We start from the raw sequence: 24,831 nt of genomic DNA on the forward strand, positions 1-24,831 counted from the left end.
TCACAGAGTTAAGGCCGTTTTTAGAGTTATAGGGCTACATGGGTTTAGAGAGGTCTCATCCATCTTCCTCCTTCTAGTCTTAACTCTACTTAAACCTTTCTAGAAAGAGGAATCCTTTATTTTTAAGGGGCCCTGGGAATGAAATTTTTCATGATCCTTTTTTTTAATTTTTAAAATTTTTATTTAGTTTTGAGAGAGAGAGAGAGAGAGAGAGCGAGCATGTGAGGGGCAGAGAGAGAGGGAGGCACAGAATCCAAAGCAGGCTCCAGGCTCTGAGCTGTCAGCACAGAGCCTAATGTGGGGCTCAAACTCATGAACTGTGAGATCATGACCTGAGAGAAGTTGGACGCTTAAGCTACTGAGCCACCCAGGTGCCCCTGTAAGATCCTTTAAGTCCTTTAAGTCACAGATATAGATGCAAACGCCTCAACAAAATATTAGCACTGAATCCAACAACATATTTAAAAAATCATACAATAAGATTAAGTGGGATTTATTCCCAGGATGCAAGTGTGCTTCAGTATTCACAAAAAAACGAACGTGATATGTCACATCAATAAGAGAAAAGATGAAAATCTTATGATCACTTCAATAGATGCAGAAAGCATTTGACAAAGCATAACATCCATGCATAATTAAAGCCCTCTGCAAAGTAGGTATAGAGGGAACGTATTTCAACATAATAAAGGTCTTATATGAAAAACAGACTAGGTGTTCCTGGGTGGCTGAGTCAGTTAAGCCTCCAACTTCGCCTCAGGTCATGATCTCAAGGTTCAGGGTTTGAGCCCCTCATTGGGCTCTGAGCTGTTGGGCTCTGTGCTGACAGCTCAGAGCCTGGAGCCTGCTTCGGATTCTGTGTCTCCTTCTCTCTCTGCTCCTCCCCTGCTTGTGCTGTGTCTCTCTCTGTCTCTCAAAAATAAATAAACGTTAAAAAAAAAACCAGACAACATTATACTCAAGGGGTAAAAACTGAGACCCTTTCCCCTAAGGTCATGAACAATACAGGAATGTCCACTCTCACCACTTTTCTTCAACATCGTACTTGAAGTCCTAGCCACAGTAATTAGACAACATAAAGCAATAAAAGGCATACAAGTTGGTAAAAAGAAGTATATATGCGTTTGACATGTGATTATATATAGAAAACCCAAAAGACTCTACCAAAAAATGACTAAACTGATAAATGACTTCAGTAAAGTTGCAAGATATAAAATCAATGTACAGACATCTGCTGCATTCCTATACCAATAATGAAGCAACAGAAAGAGAAATTAAGACAGCAGTCCCATTTACAATTGCACCAAAAACAATAAAATACCTAGGGATAAACCTAACTAAAGTGGTGAAAGACCTGTACTCTGAACAGTATAAAACCCTGATGAAAAAATTGAATATAACACAAAGAAATGGAAAGACATTCCATCTATACTCCTGGATTGGAAGAACAGATACTGTTAAAATGTCTGTACTCCCCAAAGCAATCTGTACATTTAATTCAATCCATATTAAAATACCAGCAGAATTTTTAACTGAGATAGAATAAGCAATCATAAAATTTGTAAAGACCTCAAATAGCCAAAGCAACATTGAAAAAGAAAAGCAAAGCTGGGAGCACTTGGGTGGCTCAGTTGGTTGAACGTCTGACTCTTGATTTCAGCTTAGGTCATGGCCCAGGGTCATGAGATCAAGCCTGGGAAAATTAAACAATTAAAAAAGAAAACAAAAGCTGGAGACATCAGGATTCTGGGTTTCAAGTTATATTACAAAGTTGTAGTAACCAAAGCAGTATGCTGCTGGCACAAAAATAGACACATAGATAAATGAAACAGAATAGAAAACCCAGAAATGAACCCACAATTATATGGTCAATTAATCTTCATTAATGAGGAATGAATATCCAATGGAAAAAAGACAGTCTCTTCAACAAAAAATGTTGGGAAAATTGAATAGCCACATGCAAAAGAATGAAGCTGGACCACATACAAACATAAACTCAAAATAGAGTAAGGACCTAAATGTGAGACCTGGAATCATAAAAATCCTTGAAGAGAACATAGATAGTAATATCTCTGATATTGGCAGTAGCAACATTTTTCTAGATATGTCTCCTGGGGCAAGGGAAATAAAAGCAAAAATAAACTATTGGGACTACATCAAGATTAAGAAAAAAGCTTCTGCACAGCAAAGGAAACATTGAACAGAACTAAAACGAAGCTATTGGCTGGGAGAAGATATTTGCAAATGACGTGTTTAATAAAACGTTCATCCAAAATATATAAAGAACTGATGCAGGTTAACATCCAAAAAACAAATAATCCGATTACAAAATGGGCATAAGACATGAATAGACATTTCTTCAAATAAATATACAGATGGCCAACAGACACATGAAAAGATGCTCAACATCATTCACCATCAGTGAAATACAAATTAAAATTACAGTTAGATATCACCTCATGCCTGTCAGAATGGCTAAAATCAAAATCACAAGAAACGACAATGTGGAGAAAAAGGAACCCTGTGCACTGTTGGTTGGAACACAAACTTGTACAGCCACTCTGGAATATAGTATGCAGTTTCCTCAAGAAGTGAAAAATAGAACTGCCCTACAATCCAGCAATTGCACTACTGTGATTTCATCCAATAAAAACCCCCACTAATTAATTTATTTTTATTTATTTATTTTGAGAGAGAGAGAGAATGCAAGAATGAGTGGGGGAGGGGCAGAAAGATAAGGAGTTAGAGAATCCCAAGCAGGCTCTGTGGGTTGATCCCATGAACCATGAGATCATGACCTAATCTAAAACTTCAGATGTGTAACCAACTGAGCCACCTAGGTGCCCCCAAAAACACTAATTCAAAGGGACACGTGCACTCCTATGTTTACTGTAGCATTACTTACAATAGCCAAACTATGGAAGCAGTCCAAGTGTACACTGATAGATGAATGGATAAAGAAGTGGTATATATATACAATGGAATATTATTCAGCAATGGAAATGAACCAAATCTTTACATTTGCAACTATATGGATAGAGCTAGAGACTATTGCTAAATGAAGTAAGTCAAAGAAAGACAAATACCATATAATCTCACTCATATATGGAATTTAAGAAATAAATGAGTAAAGGGAAAAAGAGACACACCAAGAAACAGACTCTTTACTATAGAAAACAAACTGATGGTTACCAGAGGGAAGAGTGTAGGGGATTGAGGGTAATAGGAGATGAGGAGTAAAGAGTAGACTTATCATGATGCAAAAAAAATTTTAATGGCATTTAAAAAATAAAGGCTAAACAGATGACCCAGTAATTCCACTCTTAGGTATATACTTCAGAAATCAAAACATATGTCCACACAAAAACTTTACAAAGAATTTCATAGAAGCATAATTCATGATAGCCAAAAAGTGGAAACAACCTAAGTGTTCAGCAACAGATGACTGGGTAAACAAATTGTGATGTCACCATACAATGGATTATTATTTGTTTATAAAAGGCAATGAAATTCTGATACATGCTACAACATAGATGAATCTTGAAACATTATGCTAAGTAAAAGACGCTAGTTAAAAAGACTAAGTAGTATATTATTCCTTCATGAAATATCCAGAATAGACCAATTCATACAGACAGAAAAGTAAATCAGTAATTAAGGCAGGAACAGGGATGAGGGTTGCAGCAAAAATGAGGAATGACTTGCTAATGAGTGCAGGGTTTCTTTCCAGGATGTTAAAAGTACTTATAAATTAGATTGTGGTGATGACTGTACAAATCTATGAGTGTACTGAAATGTATGAACTATAAATAGGTGAATTTTATGGTATATGAAGCCAACCACAATAAAAGCTGTTTAAAAAAGAAAAGAAAAAGGAAGAAAAGACTAAATGGAGAAGCCACTTGGAGAGAAGAGGACCTGGAACTACATGCAGAAAGAGAGATGCCCCACCTTCCCAGCATTTAAATCCATTTACAGAACTCCAGCATTACAGAACTTTACAGCATTTACAGAACTCCAGCCCCAGCCACCAAGTACTGCAACTATACAAGAGAACCAGAGGCAAGATTAGCAGAACTGCTCAGCTGAGTCAAATCTTCATAATAGCTATGGAAGCTAATAAAGTGGGTATTATTTTAAGCCACTAAGTTTGGGGGTAGTTTGTTATATGTTGATAAATAACCAAAATAGCCACTTGGGAAAAGATACCACAGAGTCCAAATCGGTCAGAGATCTAAATGCAAATCTTGAAGCAACAGAAGAATTAGAAGAAAATATGGGTAGATTCTTCTATAATCTGTGTATGGGGAGAAATCTTTCTAATTATGTCTCAAAATGAAGACGCAATAAAATAAAATATTTACACATTTAATTACTTAAAAAATTAAGGCTTTTCAGGACAAAAGGTCCATTAAAAAATAAATAAAGGGGGAGATGCTGCAAACCAGGGACCCAGAACTGCTCAGAGGCAGTGAATAAATGCTCTTCAAGCCTGCAATAAAAAATGGCCTCCAATAAAACTACATTGCAAAAATTGGGAAAAAAATAGAATGAGAAGAGAAAAAAAGTAAAAGAGGCAGAGCCTGAAGAAAAGTACTGAAATGTACTGAAATGACATGTAGTGAATGGGAAGGTGGAGTATTTCCTTAAGTGAAAGGGATTTACAGATGCTGACAATACTTGGGAACCTGAAGAAAATTAAGATTGTTCAGAATTAATTGAAGTATTTCTTTAATTTTCAAAAAACCGACAAAGAAAAAGATTGTACGAAAAGAAAATCTGTATCTGACAATGAATCTGATGATAGCAAATCAAAGGAGAAAAAAGATGCTGCTGATAAATACTGAATGAATAATTGGTGCCACAGGCAGTAGTGGAGAATTAATGTTTCTCATGAAATGGAAAGATTCAGATGAGGTAGACATGGTGCTGGCAAAAGAGGCAAACATCAAATGTCCTCAAATTGTAATTGCTTTTTATGAGGACAGACTAAGGTGGCATTTTTGTTTAGAAGATGATGCTCAATAACTTTTTATATATAGATTGTGTGTGTGTGTGTGTGTGTGTGTATATATATATATATGTTTATATACACACACATGTAATCTGGGTTTTGGGTTTTTTTTATGTTTATTTATTTTTGAGAGAGAGAGACAACAAGAATGCTAGTGGGGATGGGGCAGAGAGAGAGGGAGATACAGAATCCAAAGGAGGCTCCAGTTTCTGAGCTGTCAGCACAGAGCTCAAAGTGAGTCTCAAATTTGTGGACAGAGGAGAGATCATGACCTGAGCCAAAGTTGGATGCTTAACCTACTGAGCCACTAAGGTGCTCCTGGGTTTTGGTTTTTTGATTTATTTGTGTGAAGAAATAGTATTCTAATAAAAATCAACTTTGATAGGTTCAATTTGAAGTAGTATTGGGGGAGTTGTTGTTGTTTTCCAGTCTATATCTCTGCTTACTTTGAAACAATGAAAGTTTTCTGTAGTTGATTCCTTCATCAGAAAAGAATCATAATCATAACCTAATCATAATCATATCTAATCATAATCATAATCAGATATTGGCAATTTAGGACCTGCTGAAATAAATGGGTCAACAAACTTTTGTATTCTAAATTCTTTGAGTTGCGTGTTTTTTCTTTACCCCAAATTCTTCCTTACATGTAGGCTCAGTCTTCTCAGTATTTGAGTTACTGGTTCAGCAGAAACCAGGAAAAACACTAACTTTGTAATAATCAGAATGTTATCCAACTATGTATTGTTTACTTTATTGTAAATACTGGTAAACAGTAGTCAATAAATAGTTTTATATTCTTTTAAAATAAAGGGCCCCTAGGAATGAAATTTTGTAACCTCCTTCTAAGTCATTTCTGTGTTTAGGACTTTCACTGTTCAGGACATCTTTCCTTTTATTCAAGTAAAATCCTATTACAAAGACAAAGATATTTCCATACCATCTTGGAGGCTCTATAGTAATGGTGCTTTGTTTGCAGTGACTATAGTGGACTACATTACTACAAATAAACCTATAGAATAAAATGGTTTTTGGGGACCCTGATTTTGTAACAGCTTGTTTATAATACAAATATCTGGTTTTATGTCTGCTTTGTGTAGGGAAGAAGAGTAGAAAACTCTAGAAGAGGTGTGAGAGGTTTGCTTTGTAAACTTCCCTAATTACTGCTAGGTTGTGATCATGTGCTAATTTACCATTAACAGCATGAAGTGAGCTCTCTCATTTTCTGGTCCTGTGGGTTAAGAATGTGATTTCTAGCAATACACCAATTATTTTAAAAAATCACAGTCAAACCAGAGGAATGGGAGGGTTAGTTTAAGGGAGAACAATTGGTAGTGAACTCTTACTTGTATTTAACATGAGTCCCCTTTCTCTTTCCCAGTATGTTAGTCTCCTGGTCCTTTTGATTTTCTAATTTTTATGAATGTAGCCCATGAGAAATTCCTGGTAGATGCTGCTAAACTCAGAAGAAATAAGTTAAGCTATGTCTCCTTAGTTATTAAAGGGTTTGCTGCAAATAATTTATTAATTAAGGAGAGTGCTAACCAAACTTGGTTGGTCAAGTGTGATACCTCACAGTTAACATTTATTTAGCCAACTTAATTCCAAAGTTGAACATGAAATCGCCTTTTTTTTTTTGAGTAATATTGATTGTATGATCCTGAGTATTCAAGGTTAAAGCATGTTCATCCAATGCATCTCTTTTAGGAGGTAGAAGGTTATCATCTGGTATACATTTGACTTATTGTAGTCTAGAGTTCTTTCCTTATAATGAAAAGATATTCTAACTTCATCCCAGCAGATACTACGTTATCTGCTTAACAGAAACATGTCCATAAGGAAGAAACTCTTACACTCTTAATTCTGCCTGGAGGGGCACTGCAAAGCATTACAAACAGAAAGCTGAAATTTCATAATAAAGCCATTGTAGATAAGGTGTTAAGGTATCACTTTAATCCAAATTTTAATCATCTGGACTTCACCTGTCACATATTTTCTATTAGCCAAACACCTGTGAAATGCTCACTAAGGGGCATTGGAGATGGGATCTACACCTGTCCTGATAGGTTTTCACTGCCAGGATTTGATGGATCTTTGTGCACAGATCTCCATATGGGCTGTCTCTGTGGGATAAACTCTTTATGTGGCTACAGATATGAACTTAATAGCATTTTTTGGCTATGGAGCCATCATTCTCAAGCAATTTATTTGCATTTTTGTTGTATATCACTCAGAAGTAGGGTTTATACTGAAATGTCCTTTAGATGCTAAAATAATTCATGTTTGTATCCTTCCAGTTCTACTACATGCTCTTCTTTGGAACTTTTCTTTTTTTTTTTTTCCCAACGTTTATTTATTTTTGGGACAGAGAGAGACAGAGCATGAACGGGCGAGGGGCAGAGAGAGAGGGAGACACAGAATCGGAAACAGGCTCCAGGCTCTGAGCCATCAGCCCAGAGCCCGACGCGGGGCTCGAACTCACGGACCGTGAGATCGTGACCTGGCTGAAGTCGGACGCTTAACCGACTGCGCCACCCAGGCGCCCCTGGAACTTTTCTTTAAGACTACTTGCAAATGTCAGGTACAGTGTTTAAAAGGTGTCCATCTCCATGTGTATACACAAAGAGTAAGGATTAGGCATTGTGATTCATCCAGATAATTGAGCATAAGCCAAAAACTCCTGTGGGGTGGAGAGTAAAACTATTGCCCATGAACTGGATGAAATACGGACCTTGTATGAAATCTCCAATGACATGAACTAGATTTTCACAGTGAAAGAAGATTCATTGCCAAGGGATTACTCCTGTATGCTTTGTAAGAGCTAGTTGACAATCACAGTTTATGGAGTATTCTAGTTTGCTTGCTCCTTCCCTCTTCCATTGCCCACATTTGGGCGTTTTCACTGTTTCTTAGACCTAGGAACAGCATCTATATTGAGCAAATATATTTTGAGCAAAAGTTTCAGGCAAGTTTGTCACACACACAAAAAAGGTAGAGACATCTTTCTCTCCATGTTGATACTTATGAAACTAATTGCTGAACGGGATTTGGGATTATATCTGACTCTTGGTTCCACACAATAATTTATGTACTGTCCGATCTATTTATCCTCCAATACATTTTGATTTTTTTAAAAAAAATTTTAATGTTTATTTATTTTTTGAAAGAGAATCTGAGCATGGTGAGGGGCAGAGAGAGAGGGAGACACAGACTCCAAAGCTAGCTTCAGGCTCTGAGCTGTCAGTACAGAACCTGACGTGGGGCTTGAACTCATGAACCATGAGATCATGACCTGAGCCAAAGGTGGACACTTAACTGACTGAGCCACCTAAGCAACCCTAATGCATTTTGGTTTTTTAACTTTACATTGTCATTAAATATTTGCATTAATTGAAATAATGGAATTTATTATGCAGTAACTCTGTGTATCTTAAATTGTCTTTCCCTTCTGTTTGTTTTAGGGAAATTAATGACTTTATTTTTTTAGCCAGCATTGTTCCCCTGATACAGCATTGTAACTAATGATAGCTGGAATATATTCAATTCCAGGTGGACTGTTGTCATTTTTCTGTACAGCAGGAGTGAATAAGATTATCTGTAGATTAGCCAGAAGGAAAATGGCTTTGTATTTTGCCTTTGTAGCAGACTATTGGAAGGTATTTAATTTGATATTTTTATCTGTAAGAAATAGAATAAAGCAGGATGAAGCATGTACATTCAAATGTGTAGCTTATCACACTCTTGAAAGCAGAAAGTGCTAATTTTTTACTTCAAAAAAATCTGGAAGAGGGCCCCAAATAATTCAGTGGAAGAAAAATGATGGCCAAGTGAAATCACATGACTAAGTAGATAATTCCAGTGAAACCCAGGAAGAACCGCATTAGTGATAGTCTGTAAGTATACACAGTACTTTACAATAGGTTGATTGCACTAAACAAAGAAGAAAATCCTTTCACTGAGGAGCTTACAGTCTAAAGATACAAGTTGGTGCAGCGCAATATAAAATGAGAACAATAAATGAGCCCCATAGTGGGTGGTCTTCATAGCTGAAATGCTTAAAAAATAAATGCCTTCTTAGAAAGGTAGAGGTTTGAGAGGGAATGGTCTGGGCGTGCAAAGAAGTGGAAAGCTATTCTTTGGGGCTGGAAGATGAGGACAAGGAAGGGAGGGTTGGATCCTATGTCTAAAAAGAGGCTCAAAATAAGAATGGGTAAAGAGATCAGACTAACATTGGCATGGTAGAGCTTGGTGATTTAAAGAACAAGATGAAATGCCAGTAGAGAAGGATTTAGAGAGAGGGGACAAACAACATACAATATGACTTTCTATTACAGCATATACCACATCTTTAATAACACAGATATGGAGAATGCTGCTTGAAACAGCTTCTTGCCAATGTGAATGGCTTCTACAACAAAGAATAGTCCGGAATGGTTCCATTGAGATACTATATGTGAAAGGGGTTTGTAAGCAGCAAAGCAGTACAAATGTAAGTCATCATCATATTCTGTTTAGCTTTGACTTCATTACATTTTCGCTTGGTAATATATTTTAAGACAGAAGGTTAGCAGTAAAACTTATTTTCAGAGATGTTGTGAAGAATATATTTCTTACTGTAAATGCTTTGTTTGTTTCCCTGTTAGCTTATTACAAATGCTGATAGTAAATGTTCCCCAAATGGTTCTCTCTAGTTTTCTTACAATTGAACTGATACCTTTACATCAGTGAAGATCATTCTCATCCTCATTCCTGCTCCCTCTCTTGCTACCCAGTCTTTTTTCCACCTTTGTTCATATGATCATGTAGTGTTTTAAGTCTCACAGTATCATTTTATACTCTACCTCATTCTAACAGGATTTTTGAGTTGGTTTACTGAGAAACTAATACAGTGACAGGATGAACAAATTGACAAAGAAATGCATGTGAAGGGAAAATAAATGTAAGAAACTGAAATGAGGCCACAATAAGGACTTTTTTTCTTGAGAAAGCGAGTGAGAGAGAGAGAGAAGGGGAGAGGGGCAGAGAGAGAAAGAATCTCAAGTAGGCTCCGTGCGCAACGTGGAGCCTGACACTAGGCTCGATCCCTTGACCCTGGGATCATAACCTGAGCAGAAATCAACCGACTGAGCCACCCAGGCACCCCAGTAAGGTTTTAACCAAGTACACAGCATTGGGGACTTTATAGTTGTAATCTAAGTTTGGCTCTGAGTGTCTTAGCAGACGAAGAGGGAAATATTCACTATAAGATATGCAGAGATTCATGACATTAAAATGAACCAATTTCTCAGAAGAAGCAAGCGCAGATTTTTTGAGACCTCTGAGAAATTCTTCCCATGGATTTTTATGAATGCCAGTTTGGTGATTTTGGATTTTATCCTGAAGGCACTGGGAAGTCAGTGAAAGCTTTTGATCCAGGGGATGACCTACTTGAAGCTGTCTTTAGAACAGCTATAAGAAAGTTTACTTAACTAGAAACTAGATACAAGAAACTAGATATAAGAAAACCAGTTAGAGATGATCTCTGAGGGTCTGGAAAAGGATGCATCCAAGTGAATGGAAGGCAAAGGAAAGCTATAGGAGGGGTTAAAGAGGTGGCCAAGGTCATTACTTAGATATGAATGGAAAGGGAGGAATCAAGTATGCCTGTTGGGTTCAGTTTTACCTAGAATGATGGTATCATAATCCCTCACAAATATAAGAGGAGGAGAGATGTGTTAAACGAGAAAGCACAGAAAGTTATGAAAAGGGTAAGATAACCACTATGGATTCTTATAGTTGTATTTTGGACTAAACAGAACAAAGTAAATGGAAAGCTACAATTTTTTAACACTTTATATTTAATGAAGTGTTTTACATACAGTGTCTTATTTTGTCCTTATGACAGTTCTGTGAGGGAAATAGTAAGTATCCACATTTTTTAAAAAATTTTTTTTTCAACGTTTTAAATTTATTTTTGGGACAGAGAGAGACAGAGCATGAACGGGGGAGGGGCAGAGAGAGAGGGAGACACAGAATCGGAAACATCCACATTTTAAATTTTAAATTTTCAGACCCAAACTATCTGAAACTTGCTTAACCGGTACATCTAAAGCCATATGAGGAGTAAGTGCCTTGTTTTCTTCCCTCCACTGTCTGACACCACCTCAAGAAGGCCTTCTGTTTGGAGCTATTGGTGTAAAGTAGGATCCAGTAGGATGACAAAATCAGGACAAGATTAGAGTTTTGCCAACATTATGAATCTCAAGTTTTTGCTTTGTCTTAACTATAATTGTTCCAGTGGGGACATTTGATAGGCACAGTACTGTTTTTCCCCACACTAAATGTCCCCAGACTGCTATGCTTTTTAAATTTCATATCTGCTTTTTATAGTTGTATAATCTCTTCCACTGATGCAGCTGTTACTATTTGGTGTATTTGGCAGCCCCTCATTCCAAATCAGTTGTGCCACTGGGACCAGATAAATAGGCTTGTTATTTTTAGACACAATTTTAAGAGTGACTATACCTTGAACACATAGGCAATCCTCTTATGAGAACCTAACCCTAATGTTGTGTTATGCTATATTTTTATGAGCAAAGGATATATGTCTTAATGTTTGGTCATTCTTAGAATGTATATTATTGGCTGTCTTGTAGGTTATTGGCTACTTCTGGGTAGTTAAAGTATTGGATAAGTTACCTAGAAATGTTTACTATATAACTCTTGACTCTTTTAAAAGCAGAAGCTATTGGTGGCAACAGGGAAATACACATAGGAGGCTGTGTATTTCTGGTGCATAGCAATCTAGTTGCCAAAGTCTTGAAATTACTGCCCAATCCCCTTTATTCCAGAATGATTTGTGGCCACTTCTCCCAGTCTCCAGTGCCCTCTGCTAGAAAGGTTACAGGCATTCCCTTTTGTTTCCAATAAGCCGTCTCTCCTGAAACAGCCACAGAAGTTTTCAACCAGCCCTCTCCTGGTTCACTTGTCTCTCCCTTTTTCCCTTTGGAAGGAAGGCTTTTAATAAAGATTTATTGACTATCCACAGGGGGATTGTTCCTATAGGAAGCACTGCACTCCTCAGTGTGAAATCTGTGTCTCCAGCTGGCAGAATAAAACATTTTGTGACACTTGGTAACAGTGAGTGCGTAATTCAGTGAGTGCTCACTTCATGAACACCCAGTCTATCTCCAACACAAGTGATGTTTTTTCCAAATCTACTTTTCAAATTAATTTTAAAGATGATGAACAATCAGTAACTAATCAGTACATTCATTAAGCAGACTGAACTGGTTGGAAATAGTAAGAGGAAAGATGATTTCCCTTTATGTTCTACTGAAGGATGAAATTAATATAAGTTGCTATCATTAGAACTCAGCAGCGTCCATAACTGAAATGCTTGGCATGTCAGATGTTGATAGGTAAGACTGTATTCTTCTTGGTGTTAGTAAGGAAAGGTGTTTATTCCTTTGCATAGGTACTTTGGGACAAAGAAGCTACTTTTATTTTTAGCTAGAAATACCTGCATATCTCCTTGTGCCCTGAAAAATGGGAATGAGTTTGGATTTGCTTCAGCCTATGGAAAGTAAAGCTGTGATATTAGAATCTTATGGCCCTGAGTTAGGCTTTGAGAGAAAGTTTCTGGTTTGATGGTTTTTGGAACCAATGACGACAGATAAGAATTACAAAGATGATTGGTAGATTGGTGGAATAAAATTCCTGATGCCCTTACATAAATACATTGAAGTCATGAAAGTATTTTCTAAAAATATGCAAGGCATCCAAGCCTCCTTGAGAGTGAAGGAGATTTCATAGAAGCTCTTGGGCTTTGGTAGTTGTCTTGATTTGCAAGTGAGTATGTCATTGTTTATATTTTAGACCGACCTTTGAGAAGGAGAGAAATTTGCTTTCCATTTTTTTTTGTTTTGTGTCTAAATGTCTATTACAGGAGCATACATTTGGTGAGCAATCAAACGTCTCTGAGATGTTTATTGGTAAATAAGAAAAATGTTTTCTGAAGGGAGCAAGTGGTATGCTCTCTAAAGATAATCAGATTTATCAATTTGAAAATATGACAATGCAACTGAAGTATCTAGATTGAATGGAAAGCTATGAATTATGCCTACAGAATGCTGCAGCTTCTCCCTTATGTGACATCTGACAGTATAATGAAAGTAAATTATTAAACATTTAAAAAGCCTCAGTAAATGAAAACAATTAGTGGCTTGATATGTTATATTTGGACCTAGCACTAGAGAGGCTTCACTGGTTATAGCGCTTGTGAGCACTGAAGCCAGCCCGTGGTATTTTAGGTACATTATGCAAATTTCCCTAGAGCAGCATGGTTGGAGTTCTCTGCCTGATGCATCAGTTAGCTTTAGTGCCCTCTGACTAAAAAGGATATGATGATGAGTGATTATCAGGCATAAGATTTAAGCCAATGAGATTTGAGACTTTAGACTTCAATTGCATTTCATCTGTCAACTGCATTGAACTTTCCTGTCAAAAACCAGACTAACATTGACCTGCCAGAGTCTGTGGGGAGACTCTGCTATAATAAATCTTGATTAGGTATTAGTAGAAAGATATAATAGGGACAAGCGATGAGCTAGCCAGAGAGGGAGAGGTGAGCATAAGAGACTTTTTTGAGCTGAGAAGATAATGAGATAAGATCAAAAGAAAGTTTATATTCCTCTTTGTCCTTCCTCTCTGATAGTACCTTGGTCTAGTACTGAACCTTACTTGTAGATCTCTTCTTATCTTTCCTTATTTTTTTTTTCCTTCTACCACTGCCACCTCCATTCATTCCTTGCTCCTGAGACTCTGTCCTAATGAAAATTCCCTATTAAGGTATTACATAATAAGAAAAAGACACCAAGGAAAACTGTTAGTTTTCCTTTTTTGTTGTATTTTTGAAAAATACTTCCTACTTTTACCCTCTTATCTTTATTTATTAAAACTGCCCTGATAAAACCTTTATTAGACAGTCTCATCTCCCATATTTTTATAAAGAGACTCCATTATAAATGACCGGAGCTGAGATCATTGTATTTATCTAAGGGACAACATTCTTTTTATGGCATCTTGATCACTCTGACATCTTGTCATCTAGGGTGGTATCCCAGGATGTTTACAATCTTATCAAAGGTTAGTGTGAAATTCTCAAACCAAAATTAATTCAAAGTCATTGTCTCTTTAACTTAAAATGACTTGGATAAGATCCGCAAATCAAATGGTCATAGGCACAACACCGCCTAACAATTAGAAATTGGTGCTTTAAAAAATTGGTTTTTAAATTACTTATGGAGGGAACAAAATTATATTAACACTCCACCCTAAAGGGGGAAAAACCAATCATTTATCACCAAAGAGCCAAAATTCTGGTCTCCTTTAGCCACACACACCCCTAAAAAAGTTTTTTTAAAGACTGTGAGAGAGCATAGCAATGATAACATAGATAAGAAGGAAACTGGCTTACCCATTCATTCATTCATTCAACATATATATTTTTAATATGTTGATAGCCTACTATATACCATCTTTATTCTCTCTCTACTTTGTTATCCCAAAGATAATGTTCCCAAGTTTGAATATAACCATTCTCTAGTGGTGTGTAACCTATACTTGGAGTAAAGTAACCCTTCATTCCATTTCTCTTCGGTAGTCAGTGATTTGGTAATATGTTGTTTGGATGACAAGTATAATGCTTTTGTTTTCCCACTCTAGGATGTCTCTCTAGCCTGCAGAATCTTACCCATCATTCATATTTGTTAAATTGTGTTTCTAGTTGTTTCCAATGTCTGTTAAAATTTTATTTATTTACTTTGAGAGAGAGAGAGAAAGAGAGCGTGAACACGTGAGCAGGGGAAGGGCAAAAGAGAGAGCGAGGGAGAGAATACCAAGCAGGCTCCAAGTTGTCAGTGCAGAGCCCGACACAGTGCTCGATCTCATGAACCGTGAGATCATGACCTGAGCCAACATTATGAGTCCAATGCTTAACTGACTGAGCAACCCAGGTGCCCTTCCAATGTCTTGATTTTATTTTTTCTTTTTAAACGTTTTATGTTAAAATAAATACTATTAATATAATTTAATATAAATAATAAAATATAAATTATTGTAAATTAAATTCAATATAAAATATTAGAATATTCAAAATAACATTTTATTTTGTATTATTTAAAAAATTTTTCTAATGTTTATTTATTTTGGAGAGAGGAGAGAGAGAACATGAATGGGGGAGGGCGAGAGAGAGAGAGAAGGAGACACAGAGTCTCAAGCAGGCTCCAGGCTGTGAGCTGTCAGAACAGAGCCTCGATGCTGGGCTCGAACTCACAAACTGTGAGATCATGACCTGAGCTGAAGTCTGATGCTTAACTGAGTGAGCCCCCCAGGCACTCCAAAAATAATCTTTTATTTTTAAAAATTCACAGGGGGTTGCAAAAATAGTACAAAGAACTGTCATATCCTTTATATAATTTCCCCCAATGGTTGCAGTCTACATAACTAGAGTGCTATATCAAAACCAGGATATTATGTGTGTATATAGTTCTGTGTCATTTCATCATATGTGACGATTTGTATAACCAACCAAGAGACAGCACTATTCTATTACCACAAAGATCTTCTACTTGTTACCCACCCCTTTGGAATCAAGTCTCCCGCCTCTCATCTTTCACTATCCTTAACTTCTGGCAACCACTAATCTTTTTTCGATCTATAAAGCTTTGTCATTTCAGTCATTTCTATAGTCTTATATAAAAGAAAACATACAGTATGTAACCTTTTGAGATTGACTTTTGTTCACTGAGCATAATACACTTGAGATACATCTGTTTGTTGTCTGCATCCGTTTTTTGTTTTTATTGTTGAGTAATATTCTCTGGTATGGATGAACATAGTTTGCATAATCTTATACCCATTTTATTGTTCTATTTCCAAGTTTTCTGATTCTTTCCTCCATTCTATCCCTTCTGCTGTTGAGTCCATCCATTGAGTTTTTAATTTGGCTATTGTATTTTTCAGTTCTAAAATTTCCTTTTGGTTCTTCTTTATATCTTTCTTTGTTGAGACTTCCTAATTTTAAGTTTTTATTTAAACTCCAAGGTTTATTTACTTATTTATTTGCATGTAGATATCCATTTATTTCTTCATCATTTTTTGAATAGACAGTTCTTTCCCAGTTAGTTAGGGGCACCTCAATGGCTCACTTCTTTGAGTGTCTGACTTCAGCTCAGGTCATGATTTCATGGTTCGTGAGTTCCAACCCCACATCAGGCTTGCTGCTATCAGCACAGAGCCTCCTTCAGATCCTCTGTCCACCTCTCTCTCTGCCCCTCTCTCTCTCTCTCTCTCTCAACAATGAATAAACATTAAAAAAATAAACTCCAGTTAGTTAAAATACAGTGAAATATTAGTTTCAGGTGTACAATTTAGTGACTCAACACTTCTGTACCACACCTGGTGCTCTGATGATTGATTCTTAATTGAATACTGGGCATTTTGAGCATTATGCTATAAGTTCTGGATCTTATATCAGTTTTAGCAAGCCTCCTTTGATGCTACACCTGTGAGAGAAGGTAGGCACTGACTAGTTCATGCCAGGTGGATGTGGATATCTAGGTTCCCTGCTCAACCTTTCTTGAAACTCTAGTCAAGAAGAGGATGCCTTGTTACTGCTAGGTGGAGGTGGGAGTTCAGGCTCCCCAGGAGGCCTCCACTGACACCACCTTGGCAGGGAGGAAGAGGAGTGCCTTCTTAACCATTAGGTAGGAGTTGAAGCTCAGGTTTACCAGATGGTTTTTAATGACAGTAAGTAGTGGGAAAACCTTGTTATTGCCAGACATGGATGAAGGTCCCAGGTCTCTACTCAGTGTTTTCTGACATCTTCCCAATGGGGAGGTAATAGAGGCTCTTCCTTACAGATAGGCTGGAGTTGATATTCAAGTTTCCCATTTGGCCTTTACTGAAGGTGATATGGGTGGTGCCACAGTTTTATCTATGGTGTTTGTGTAGAGTAGAGAGAAGATTGTCTACAAGTTTTCTGTCTTGCTAGTCTGCCATTGTCCTGGTCCTGTGGGTAGAAAGACTTGATTTTTCAGGGGGTTGACATTAAACACTTAGAAATCTTTACAAGTAGTAAAATAACTATGAATAAAATTGTGATTGTGTTAACTATGCCATACTTTTCCTTATAGTTTTTAACACTTTTATTGAGGTATAATAGACATATAATAAGGCACATTTAAAGTGTACAATTTGATGTATACACCCACGACCACAATCAAGATAATAAATATCCATCATCCCCTAAAATTTCCTGGTGCTTTTTTGTGTTCCCTCCATTCTCTGATCCTTTACTACTTTCCCTTCCAGGCAACTACTAATCTATTTCCTGTCATTACAGATTAATTTACAGATTCTAGAAATTTCTATAAATGGATTCATTCTGTATGAACTCTTTGTCTTCTTCCACTCAGCATAATTATTTTCATATTCATCTATGTTGTGTATAAGACTAATTCATTCCTCTTGAATGATTAGTAGTATTGCGTTGTATAGATACATGACAATTTGTTTTTAGTTTCGACTATTGATATTTGACTTACTTTCACTTCTAGCTATTATAAATACAACCGCTATGAACATTTGTGTACCAGGGTTTCTGTGTACATACACATTTATTTCTCTTAGATAAATGAATTGTGGAATGTCTGTGACATTTACCTTTTTAAAAGCTGCCAAACTTCCAAATTTTGTACTACCACTAGCAACATGTGAGAGTTCAGTTGTCCTACATCCTTTCCCATACTTAGTATAGTGAACTTTTTTAATTGTAACCATTGTAGTGAGTGTAGAGTATTATCTCATAGTGGTTTTAATTCATATTTCTCTGATGGCTAATAATATCAAACATCTTTTTATGTGCTTATATGCCGCCCAAATATATTCTTTGGTGAAGTGTCTTAAGTATTTTTCCTATTTTTATTAAGATCTTTGACATCTTACTATTGATTTATAAGAATTCCTTATGTAATTTAGATACAAGTCCTTTGTCAGATACATGTTTTGCAAATACATGTTTTCCCAGTCTTTGGCTTGCTTTTACCTTTTCACAGTGGTGTCTTCTGAAGGGTAAACATTTTTAATGTTGATGAAATGCAACTTACTGATTTTTTCCCTTTTATAATTTGTGAGTTCATGTCATATTTAAGAAATCTTTGGCAAACAAAAGGACACTGAGATTTTGTCTTATGTTTTTGTCCAGAAGTTTTATCGTTTTAAATCTTAGATTTAGGTCCATGATTCGTATTGACCTAATTTTGTGTATAGTGTATGATAAGAGCCAAGGTTTATTACTTATTTATTTGCATGTAGATATCCATTTGTTTCTGCATCATTTTTTGAATAGATGGTTCTTTCCCAGTGTATGGCTTTGGTACCTTTGTTGAAAATCAATTGAGATTATAAGAGCATAATTGAATAAGTAGGCAGTATAATGAAATATAATGAATGACAACATAATGAAATATGATGAAAATCAAATGTCAATATTGTTTTGTCTATCTTTACACAATAATATACTATCTTGTTTCATGTATCTTTATTGTTTTCTGAGCAAAGTAGTGTAGATCCTTCATTGTTCTTTTTCAAAATTATTTGGACTATTGTAGGTGCTTTATATTTCATTATAAGTTTTAGAATCAAATTGTTAATTTCTACAAACATTTCCTTTTATGTGGATTTAATTTGTTCTTATTTTATTACATAATGTAGAAACCTGAGGTCATTGATTAGAGACCTTTGTGTTTTTTTCTAATATAGATATTTTCATGATATAAATGTCCCCTGAATTTTTTATTCTGATATATTGTATATTCATCATCATTCAGACCAAATCTTTTTCTAATTTCCCTTTACATTTTTTCCTTGACCCATGGATTAGCTAGAAGTATGTTACCTAATTTCCATAGAATAATCTAATTCTTGATTATTTTCCAGATGTATTTCTGTTCTTGATTTCTGTTTTAATTCCATTGTGATGAGAAAACACTTTGTGTGACTTGAAATCCTTTTAAATTTATAGAAACATTTTTATGGCCCAGAATATGGTCTATCTTGGTAAATGTTTCATATGCAGGTGAAAAAGGATGTGTACTCTTGAAAGGCTTAGTGGAGTGTCATTTACATATCAGTTCACCTTGGTTGATGGTGTTTGCAGTCTTCTGTTTCCTTACTGATTTTATGTCTACTTATTTTTTCACTTAGGAAGGGGTAATGAAATCTCTGAGTATATTTGTGAATTTGTTTATTTCTCCTTACAGGTGTCAGTTTTTCGTTTTCGTATTGTGAAGCTCTATTATTAGATACATAAACATTTAGAATTGTTCTTTTTATGAATTGACCTCTTTATCACTATGAAATGAACTTCCTTGTCCCTGCTTATATTCTTTTCTCTAAAATCTACTTTGTATGGCGTGCCTAGGTGGCTCAGTCAGCTGTGTCCAACTGTTGGTTTTGGCTCAGGTCATTATCTCACAGTTTTTGAGTTTGAGCCTTGAATCTGGCCGTGTGCTGACAGCAGGGAGCCTGCTTGGGATTCTCTCCCTTCCTCTCTCTGTCTCTCCCTCCCCCATTCTCTCTCTCTCTCTCTCTCTCTCTCTCTCTCTCTCTCTCTGTTTCTCTGTCTCTCTCTCCCTCTCTCTCTCAAAATAAATAATTAAAAAGCAAACTTTCAATAAATAATAAAATAAAATCTACTTTGTATGGCTAATACAATACTCCATATTTATTTTGATTAGTGTTAGCATGTAATTATCTTTTTTCATCCTTTTACTTTTAACATTTTTGTGTCTTTAAAATAAACCATATTTTTGTAGGTGGCCTATAGTTGAGCCTTGCTTTTTAAAATCCAGTCTGACACTCTCTGCCTTTTAATCCAAGTGTTTAGAATATTTACACTTAGTGTGATTGTGGATATGGTTAGGTTTAAATCTGTTATCTTGTCATTTGTTTTCTGTTTCTTCCATCTATTCTTTGTCCCCTTTCCCTCTTTTTCTGCTTTCTTTTGGATTGAGTGTTGTTATTCAATTGCACGGGTTATTAGCTATAATTCTGTTTAATTACTTTAGGGTTTATAGTACACATAATAAGAAAACAATTGTATGTAATTTGCCAATGTAATTACCATTTCTGGTGCTCTTTATTCCTTTGTAGAGATCCATGCTTCTCTTTGCTATTATTTGACTTTTTCCTGAAGGATGTGCTGTAACATTTTTTATACTTTGGGTATGCTGGTGATGAATTCCTTTAGCTATTATATCTCTGAGAAACTCTTTTAATTTGAAATACCTTTTTATTTTGAGATAATAGATTATGTGCACATGTAAGAAACAATACAAAGAGGGGCACCTGGGTGGCTCAGTCAGTTAAACATCAGACTTTGGCTCAGGTCATGATCTCTCACATTTAGTGGGCTTGAGCCCTGCTACAGGCTCTGTGATGACAGCTCAAAGCCTGGAGCCTGCTTCGGATTCTGTCTCCCTCTCTCTCTGCCCCTCCCTTGCTCACACTATGTCTCTATCTCTCAAAAATATAAATAAATCATAAAAAAATTAAAACAAAGAAATAATATAGGGAGATCATGTGTACCCTTCACCCATTTTTCCCCAATAGTAGTATCTTGCAAAATTGTAATACAATGTAAAAAACCAGGATGTTGACCTTGGATACACTAAACACAGAAAAATTCCATTACCATAATGATCCCTCCTGTTGGTTGCTCTTTTATTAGCCACACCCATGAAACCCTTATGTTTTACTCATGACAATTACTATTCTCCATCTCTATAATTTTCTAATTTCTAGAATGTTATATAAAAGGAATCATTCAGTGTATGCCCTTCAGAAATTGACTTTTTGAATTCAGCACAGTTTCCAGGTGATGTTTGTATCAATAATTTGTTCCTTTTATTGCTACAGTTTATTCACATGTTGAAGAACATCTGGTCTGTTTCCAGTTTGGGGGTATAATGAATTAAATTGATATGAACATTTATATACAAGTTTTCATGAATGAATATAAGTTTTTATGCCTCTGGGATTATTGCTTAAGTGCAAGTGCTGGTTGTCTGGTTTAGTTTTATAAGAAACTGTCAAATTGTTATCCAGGCTAGCTGTATCATTTTGCATTCCCACCAGCAATGTATAAGTGATCCAGTGTTTCCACATCCTTTCCAGTATTTGGTGTTATAACTAATTTTTATTTTATCCATTTGGATATGTGTATAGTGCATTGTGATTTGAGGTTGCATTTTTCTAATGGCTAATGAAATGAAACATCTTTTGATATGCTGTTTTGCCATCTGTATAATCTCTTCAGTGAAATATCTCTCTCTTAATGTCTTTTATTTTTTCATTTTCTAATTGGATTTTAACCATTGCATTTTGAGAGCTCTTTATATATTTAACATACTACTAGTCGTCTGGTGGATATGTAGTTTGTAAATATTTTCTTCCAGTCTGTAGCTTTTATCTTTTCATCTTCTTATGTGAGTCTTTTGAAGAGCAAAATATTTAATAAAGGTGAGGTCCAATTTACCACCTTTTTAAAAAAAGTGTATCATGCTTTTTGGTGCCAACTCTAAAAACTAACTCATTGCCTAGTACTAAATTCTGAAGATTTGCTTTTATGTTTTTTTTTTATTCTCTTGTAACTTTTGTCTCCTACCATGGTTTTGTAAAAATTGAAGTTTAGTTGACCTACAATGTTATATTAGTTTCAGGTATACAACATAGTGATTACTTTACATCTTACACTTATGTTCATAATCCATATTGACTTAATTTTGTATATGGCTGATATTAAGTTCAAGAGTAATGTTTTTTAAATAGATGGATGTTCACTTGTCCCAGCATCATTTCTTGAAAAACTATATACATGACCCATTAAACTGCTTTTGCTTCTTTATCAAAAACCAGTTGTACCATGGTAATTAATAAAATATTTATACATTTATACATAAACTTGCATTAGTCTTGAAAACATGCTAAGTGAAAGAAGCTGGTTGCAAAAAGCCACAAATAGTAGTATTCAATTTATGTGAAGTGTCCAGAATAGGAAAATCCATAAAGACAGAAAGTTGATTAGTGGTTGTGTTGGCTTAAGTGAGAAGTGATTAGGAAGTGACTATGTTAGGGCATAAGAATTCTTTTTGGAGTGATAAAAATGTTCTAAAATCAGATACTGGTGTTGGGTGCACAACTCTATAAATATACTAAATAAAACTGTCATAATAAACAAAACAATTAGGGGTGCCTGGGTGGCTCAGTCCGTTAAGTGTCCGACTTCAGCTCAGGTCATGATCTTGCAGTTCACCAGTTTGAGCCCTGCTTTGGGCTCTGTGCTGACAACTCAGAGCCTCAAGCCTGCTTCGGATTCTATGTCTCCCTCTCTTTCTTCATCCCCTGTTCGCACTCTGTCTGTCTCTCAAAATAAAGATTAAAACAAATTTTTTAAATAAAAATTAAAAAATAAAACAATTAGGCATATTTTTTGTGGGTCCATATGGGGTTCTCTATTTTGTTCTGTTGATTTGTGCACGTGTTGCTCTGCCAATGTCACACAGTATGATGTTAACTCTAGGTATTTTGTAGATGCTCTTTATCAAGTTGAGAACTTCCCTATTCCTAATTGCTGAGTTTTCTCGTGAATGGGTGTTGCATTTTACCAAATACTTTCTATGTGTCAGTTGATATGATATTCTTAGTTATCTGTTGATATAGTGGATTACCATATTAATAATATAATTCATCATATTGATTTTCAAATGTTGAACCAGCCTTGCATGCATGGAATAAGATTTACCTGACCATGGTGTATAATTATCTTATACAATGGTAGCTTCAAATTACTAATACCTTTATTGAGGTAAACTTCATATAACATAAAATTCACCATTGTAGTCATGTTAAAGTGTACAATTCATTGTCTTTTAGTACATTCACATTGGTATGCAAACATCACTACTATCTCATTCCAGAACATTTTCATCAACCCCCAAATAAACCCTGTAGCCATTAAACAGTCACTCCCCATTTTCTCCCTCCCTCAGCTCTAGGCTACTCCTGTAGTTTCTATATCTACATATGTGGACATTTTATATAAATGGAGTCATAACAGTAACAGTACATAGTCTTTTGTGACTGGTTATTTCACTTAACATAACGTTTTCAAGGTTCATCCATGTTGTAGCATGTATCAGAATTTCATTTCTTTCTAAATCTGAATAGTATTTCATTGTGTCAAAATACCACATTTTGTTTGTCGATTCATATTAATGGGCATTTAGGTTGTTTTCATCTTTTGGCATTTATGAATAATAACAGTGCTATGAACATTCATGTACAAGTGTCAATTTGAGTCCCTGTTTTCAATTCTTTTCGTTAAATATCTAGGAGTAAAATTGTTAAGTCATAAGATAATTTTGTGTTTAACTATTTGAGGAACTGCCAGAATGTTTTCCCCAGTGGATGCACATGTTATTTTCCCACTATTAATGCACAGTGGTTCTAATTTCTCCATATCTTCACCAAAACTTATTTTCTTTTTTTTAATGATAGCCATTCTAATGTGTGTGAAGTGGTATCTCACTGTATTTTGATTCATATTTCCCTAATGATTACTGATATTGAGCATCTTCATCTGTTTGTTGACTATCTGTATGTCTTTGGAGAAATATCTATTCAAGTCTTTTGCTGATTTTTTTTTAAAGTTTCTTTATTTCTGAGAGAGAGAGAAGAGAGAGCGAGCGAGCATGAACAGGGAGGAGCAGAGAGAGGGAGACACAGAATCCAAAGCAGGCTCCAGGCTCTGAGCTGTCAGCACAGAGCCTCATGCGGGGCTCAAACTCACGAACTGCGAGATCATGACCTGAGCCAAAGTCAGACACTCAACCAACTGAGCCACCCAGACACCCCTTTTGCTGATTTTTAATTGAATTGTTTGCTTTTGATGTGTTATGTTTTAAGAATTCTTTATATATTTGGATATAGTTTTCTGGATACTAGATATTTTTGTATTCCATTTTATGTTCTTTAGCTCTGTTCTGAGCTACAGTTAAGTTTCTAGGAAACTGTTCCTTTCCAGTATTGTTTTTAAGATTATTTAAGATTGAGCTCAGTCTAGTACTAATTATTCACTACTCCTTAAACAGTGACGTATTGGTTTATTCTATTCAATGCCTTTTGAATTATGAGTTTTTCCATTCTAGGTGCCACAAGCAGGCCTTACTCCTGGGCCTTGTGTGATCACTGGGTGTTGCTCTGCCTAATCCTTTTGGTTTCCCCCCAACCCCAGGTCTTGGGTAGTTTTCCCACATTCATGCACTCTGCTGGATACTCAAGTGGGAACCTTTAAGATTTCCAGGATTTTCTTTCTGGGCTGCTCTTTCTACTTTCTGGTAGTTTATCCCGTAAATAAGACCAAGATACCTTGGTTTTCTTATACTCTCAGTTCTGTCTCCTCAATTCAGAGAGTCTTCCAACCTGTAGCTGGGTTCTTCCTTAACTGCAATCTCGAAACTGTCTCACAGGACTAAGCTGGGGCAATCAGTGGGCTTACTTTATTTGTTTCCAGATTCTCAGGGACCATCCTCTTTTGTTCTCTGATGTCCAAGGCCTGGAAATCCTTTGTTCTGTATATATTGTCTTTAAAAAATCTTTATTACTTTGCTTTAGTTGTTACAGGCTGTTACTCCATTTTGACCAGAAGTGAAGCTGTCGTATTATTTTAAATTATAAATTTTTGCTGGTAGCTCAGAGAAATCTCTGACTCCAGAGAC

General features: G+C 35.8%; 1 protein-coding gene and 1 pseudogene across 4 annotated transcripts in view; both read left to right on the forward strand.

Moving 5' to 3' along the window:
• EDA (ectodysplasin A) overlaps positions 1-24,831 on the forward strand; it is a 427,522-nt gene that overhangs the window by 137,735 nt on the left and 264,956 nt on the right. The window lies entirely within an intron of this gene.
• On the forward strand, positions 4,409-5,108 carry LOC122477298 (annotated as a pseudogene).

Source organism: Prionailurus bengalensis, chromosome X, assembly GCF_016509475.1.
Source record: "Prionailurus bengalensis isolate Pbe53 chromosome X, Fcat_Pben_1.1_paternal_pri, whole genome shotgun sequence".
NCBI classification, from domain to species: Eukaryota; Metazoa; Chordata; class Mammalia; order Carnivora; family Felidae; genus Prionailurus; species Prionailurus bengalensis.